Source organism: Suricata suricatta, chromosome 7 (genome assembly GCF_006229205.1).
Source record: "Suricata suricatta isolate VVHF042 chromosome 7, meerkat_22Aug2017_6uvM2_HiC, whole genome shotgun sequence".
Lineage (NCBI taxonomy): Eukaryota > Metazoa > Chordata > Mammalia > Carnivora > Herpestidae > Suricata > Suricata suricatta.
Genome location: NC_043706.1, coordinates 134,747,597 through 134,753,596, shown reverse-complemented (window position 1 = coordinate 134,753,596; position 6,000 = coordinate 134,747,597). Strand labels below are relative to the sequence as shown.

Genomic DNA, 6,000 nt, shown 5'->3' with positions numbered 1-6,000 from the left:
AGGGAGGAGGAAGAGGAGAAAGGAAAGACTGTTCTCACTAGCTTTGTTGGTGCAAGATGCTTCCCTGGAAGAATCCCAGTTGCTGAACTGGGCTGGCTCAGCTTTTTACTCCTTGTTTTCCTTCCTGGCTATCCACCGTGACTTTGGCCATGTGATTGCTGGCTACCCACTGGCTCTGTATATGCCTCTACCCTGATCTGGTACACCTGCTCTTCTACAAAGAACCACAATTACTTTCTGCCCCATCTCTGTTATGCTATTATTTCCTTCTCTTCTACTCATGATTTCACCTTGAATTTTTCACTTTCACACCTTGACCAGTTTCATGGTAGAAGGAAGGAAACCAGTCCTCACTCAATGCCCCTGTGCCCGGGACTGTGAAACTGGCATAGTTTTCCAGTCAGTCAATAATGTGGGTGGTAATCCCAACTCTGATGCTGAGAAAGGGCAAATAATTTTTCTATGGCCACGTTTCCAGTAAGTGCTGGAGTAAAACTGTAAGAGCAAGATGTCTGACTCCCGAGGCTGTGTCTTCCAGCTCAGACCAGCCTGCTGTGGACCCACAATACCAAGAATAGGAATATTTGTCTCCATCAGTGACACCTTTGTAGTTCAGTTCTGGTGTCAAGAAGCCTTCTCAAGACGTGGGAGAGTCTGGGCCTAGACTAGGGTAAAGATTCAGAGAAGAAGAGGTTAAAAGTCAGGCACAAGAGCTAGAATGAAGGGGCAGCACCTGTATCTTTTGCTTCTTCGGATCACATGGTTTGTATGCTGGGAAGCACTTCAATTGTGGTTTGATGGATGAAAACGCAAATCCCTGAAATAATAGCCATGGGGCTGACCAAAGGTGAAAATCCCCGTTGGGGTTTCTCTTAGTGACATCCCCTGAAGAGTGGCAACCAGGGGCACAGAAAATCACGGCAAGATCATTGCTTTTAGGAAGCAGTGTGCACTAAGTCCTCTCATGTGCTGCCTTGTGTGTCATGAAGCCGTGCAGAGAAGCAGTGTGCTGCGAAAAAAGCATATGAGTTTGGAGAAATACAGGTAGGCCTGCGTCTGGCTTCGGCACTTCCCTACAGAACAGATCTGAGCCTCACTTCCCTTATTTGTAAATTTTGATTAACAGTATATCGCAAAGGCTACTGTGTAGAGCGTGTGTGTGCGTGCGCGCTGGCAAAGAGCAAGCTCTCGATAAATTGTAGCTATTATCTCTATTCCGAGCAGACGTAGTTTCTGCCCTGTAGAAATGTGTGCTCTGAACCAGCTAATATTTACTCCGATTCCTTATTGAAATGATAAATGGCAGTGATTGGACAGGGTCGGCTTTATGTGTGGTGGGACTAGTGTAATCTAAGGCTTTGCTACTCGGAGTGTGGTCCACGGAGCAGCAGCGCTGGCCTCACCTGCGAGCTGACAAGAAAGGTAGATTCTCAGCTGCCCCCTCCCTGCTCCAGACATCTGAACTAGAATCTGCATTTTTAATAAGTTCTCCAGGTAATTTGTATACACATTAAAGGCCCAGGCAGGATCTGCAAATCGTACATCCACATCTTCAAACTAAAAAAAAAAGATAACTGTTATTTCATAGCTCAAGGAAATATTGTCATTTTCTTAATATTCTCTTTGGGGGCAAATATATTTGTCATGTGGTGTGCTGAGGAGTATCCAATGGCTTCTTCCAACACATGAAAGAGGCAGCCACCATATTTCCAGTGCTTATTCTTGGTCTGGTAGAGATAGAGGGAAGCTCCCGGGAAGCATCTACTTTTGACCTCAATCTAAGTGATTGCTTTTGGTGGCTTGTGGCTGGGGTGTGTGACCAGTGCTGCTGAGTCAGGGCACGTTGGGGAGGGGAGGAGGGCATGTGTCTGCTGGTGGTGGCATCTGCAGTTGTGACCTGTGGCCTCCATGGAGCACAGTGCAATGGTTGCCATGGTAACTGCAGTGCGTGGCCAGGGGTGACTGGCTGAGCTGTAGGAATTGGACCAACGGCCCCTCCCCAGTGTCTTCTTGTCGCTGACACAGCAGGACAAGTGTGGTTTGGCTCCGCCCGCATGGGAATTTGACAGCAAGGCAGTGAGCCTTCTTGTTCCTTGCTTTGTTGTATGTCCTTCACTCTGGGGAAAACCAAGAGATTTAAGAAATCGAAATGAAAAGAAATTAATATAAACCTCAAAGTATTCTGTGAGAATGAATGTGAAGCACACGCACAGAACATGGAGCACAGAGGGCACACAGGAACTAAAGGCACAAATCCCCAAAGCTCCCATTTTCAGCTAATCAAGTTGAAAGTTCAAGGGGCTAAGAGGTCGCCTTTGCCAAGTCCTCCATTTTATAGATGACAAGTCTGATGTCCAGAAAGGGTCAGCGATTTGCTCAACATCACACAGCAATGGGCCAATCAAACAAGCTCAGTTTATGATCTTTGAAAGCTTAAAAGAAAGGCTGATTCTAGAGCTAATTCTGAGTCTAGAATAAGGGTTCCTTATTCCTAGTACAGTGCTCTTTCCAGTATCATGCACAGCCTCCTTGACTTATTATTTATGTTCTTTGGGTTTCCATTTTCCCCAAGCAGAGGAGAATAATGTCCTCTGCTGGGTGGTGACATGGTCTGGAGGAAGGGTTGTGCCAACTTAGCTTCTGATACCTACTACCTAGTTCTGATACCTACAAACAGTGACTTTGGTCAAGTAATCCTCCTGCTCTGAGTCTACACGTATAAAATGGAAATAATAAGAACAATAGCTAACTTAACAGAGGTGTGGAGATCATGGATGGAAAGTACCTGGCATAGTTGGCATTCAATAAATGTTAGTCTTCATTCCTGCCCTAACCTTGGGGTGGAAGGGGCTTCCCCTTTATGTATCTGACCTAATTACTCTAGAAAATCTGCAATATTGAATGAAGTACATATTAAATGCATGTCATTAGTGTGTGATTTCAGACAACGAGGAAGTGCAAGGCGAACAGCAGAGGGGTTATAACCTCTAAGCCTCCAGCAGTCTGTGGTTCCTATGTAACAATGGCTGGTCCTTGAAACCACAATAATAAAGCAATATGAAAATGTACCAACAGCTTTGAGAGATGTGAATAGAATATATTGAATTTGAGTCAAAGAGAATTATCCTACCATTATATGAAATGGCTAGCAGAGTCTCATTTCGAATATCATCTTCAATTCTTATCACTTTGGTGTAAAAAGGATGTTGTAGCAATGAAGAAGGTAAAGCAAAAGCAGTAGAAATCATTTAGGGACTTGGGGAACTTGGTCATATGGAAAAGCCAAAGGATCTAGGCTCTTGTTGATTAAAAAAGAGAACATTCCGCTGATGCCATAGAGGTGTAGGCAGCCATTTGGAGAGCGTGAAGAATCACTACTCCAAAGATACTACGCTTGTGCTTTTGTGAGGACGGGTGATGCAAGGGGGGATAGTAAGTTTCGTGCAACAGAGAAGCAAATCCCCAAAGAACCTGGGCATTTACATACATGTATATCAGCTTCCTGGGGCTTCCAGACTAAGTGCCATACGTTGGGTGACTGAAAACAACAGGAATTTATTCTCTCACAGTTTTGGGGACTAGGGATCCCAAACCAATGTGTTGGCAGGGCCAGGATCTCTCTGAAGGATAAGGGGGAGTCCTCCCCTGCTCTCCAGCTTCTGGCCTCTGGTGGGGTTCCTTGGTTGCCATCTGTGGCATTTCTGTCCTTGCCTCTATCTCCCTGTCACATGTGTGTGTGTCTGTGTCTTTTTTCCTATAAGGACATCAGTCATCTGGGTTAAGGGCCCACCCTACTCCAGCATGATTTTACCTCAACAAATTACATCTACCATATCCCTGTCTGCAAATAAGATTGCCTCAGAGGTCCCAGGGTTAAGACTTGAACATATATTTTGGGGGGAACATAATTACAACATGTAGAGATAATTCAGTGAGTTTTCTATTGAAAATTACCCTCTGCTGCCAGGAAGGTAACCATAGAGATTTCTGACTATGGGGTTGTTGCTGTTGTTATTGTTATTATTATTGTCATTATTGATTATTGTTAAACTTTAGAAAGGTTTTTATTTAAAAAATTGTGCTAAAAATGCAAAATAGAAATTTTACCATCTTCCCTGTTTGGGAGCATACAGTGCAGTAGTGTTGCCATATGTAAGACCACAGGGTCTTTGAGGGCCATGTGGTGGGCCATGTGGGGAAGTCTCTGGAATGTACCATAACTCAGGCACAGAAAATGTGGGCAAGAAACTAACTTTATTCCAGGCAATGGGACTTCCTTTTTGGGTGAATATTGATTGTGAAAGTTGGAAATTGGGTAAGAAAACACTCATCCAGAGATGAAAAAGAAGAGTTGGCACAAACAAAAGTTGAAATACATTGAATGAAGAGTAGAGATGGGGATGTTTGGCTGTGATCCCAAAAGTAGTATTGATGCAGAAAGCAGCAGAGGCCTCCTGGGCCATTCATCCTCTCAGCTCTGGAGGCTGCCCCTCTGTTAGTGGGGACTTCTCCCACACCAAGGGTACATGCAGCGTGCCACCAGGAAAAGTAGGAGGAGGAAATGAATGCTCTGAAAATCCCAGACCTCCTTCAGGACTTCCTGCTCTGGTCCGGGTTGGGGGATGGGGAGCAGGGATCCACTGCGTAGAGAAAGGACTATCTTCACCCTTCAGCTGGGTTGTAGGGGTGGGGGGATGAGAACAAGACCACGGATGAAGAGAATGAGACCAAGAATGAAGCTGGTACTTTCTGTCTGCTTGTCCTCACCCTGTTTTCCTTTCCACCAAATAAGAAAATCTGGTCATTCTTAGAGAGAGAGAGAGAGAGACAGAGAGAAAAGGGTGGGCGGGAAGGAGAAGAAAACCATTACTCTGACTCCCCTCCCCCCACCCTCTTATAACTGGGTTTCAGGAGACAGCCATGACTATTTCACAAACTAGTTTTGAAGGCTGGCCAGAGGTGGGTACCATGTTTTGTGCTGGGATGCAAAGGTGACTAGCAACCTCACAGGACAGAGTAGTACATGTTTGAATGGATGAGGGCCCAGTGCTGGGAAGCCCAGAGAAGGCACGTGTCCATCTGGAAAATGAGGCATTGCCTAAGCTGGGTCCTGAGGTGTGTGTAGGAGCAGCCAGGTGAGAGGTGAGGGGAGTGGGGTGTCCTGGTGTGAAGGGTGAGTGGCTGTGCCCATTGTCCAAGGGTAGGATGTGGGAACCCAATGGGCAGTGGGGGACCATCAGGCTGGAGGGATGAAGTTCCATGCTCTATTGAGAGGGCCATTATGCAAAGTATCCAGAGAAAGACTTTGGTTAAAGAAAAGACTGTTCTGGTAGGTTACCTAATGGTAGGTAAACTCTTAGTGGGGAATTACAGGCTAAATGTATTCATTCAAAGATCCATACGTTGAAGCTCTAACCCTTGATGTTATGGAATTTGGAGGTGTAGCCTTTGGGTGATAATTAGGTTTAGATGAGATCTTGATGGAATTAGTGTTCTTTACAAGAAGAGGTAGGGACAACAATGCCCTTTCTGTCCTTCTCTGACATTTGAGGGCACGGAGAAGGTGGCCATGTGCAACCAGAAAGAGGGCTCTCAAGAGGAACGGAATTGAGCCTTGATCTTGGACTTCTTAGCCTCCAGGGCAGTGAGAAGTAAGCATGTGTTGTTAAGCCACTCAGTCAATGGTATTTCCTTACAACAGCCTTGGTGGGCTAATCCAGAGTTTGTGACTGAGTTTCATATAGAGCCCAGACTGTAATTGAGAATGCACAAATCTGTCGGAATGGGCAGAAAGAAAAAGCCCCTTAACATCCAAAGCACTGAAACCCTATGGCTTTGAACTTCATCTGAACATTTCCAAGTCCCATTGCCCTGCCCTTTACTGTGTGTTTCTATATCTTTGCATCCCTCTGTTCTCTGGGTCCAAAGTCAGACCTTCATTTCCCTGTCATCAGAATCTACTCCTCTGTCCTCACCATTTCAGCAGCGTGGGGAAGGCCA

General features: G+C 45.5%; 1 long non-coding RNA gene across 4 annotated transcripts in view; it reads right to left on the bottom strand.

The window, feature by feature from the left end:
• Positions 1-948: 948 nt before the first annotated feature.
• LOC115296104 overlaps positions 949-6,000 on the bottom strand; it is a 31,107-nt gene continuing 26,055 nt past the window's right edge. For all 4 annotated transcript variants that reach the window (XR_003910731.1, XR_003910729.1, XR_003910730.1 and 1 more), the window contains 2 exons: positions 1,404-1,557; positions 949-1,009 (listed from right to left, as the gene is read on the bottom strand). This is a non-coding gene — a long non-coding RNA (uncharacterized LOC115296104). The remainder of the gene's footprint in view (positions 1,010-1,403; positions 1,558-6,000) is intronic.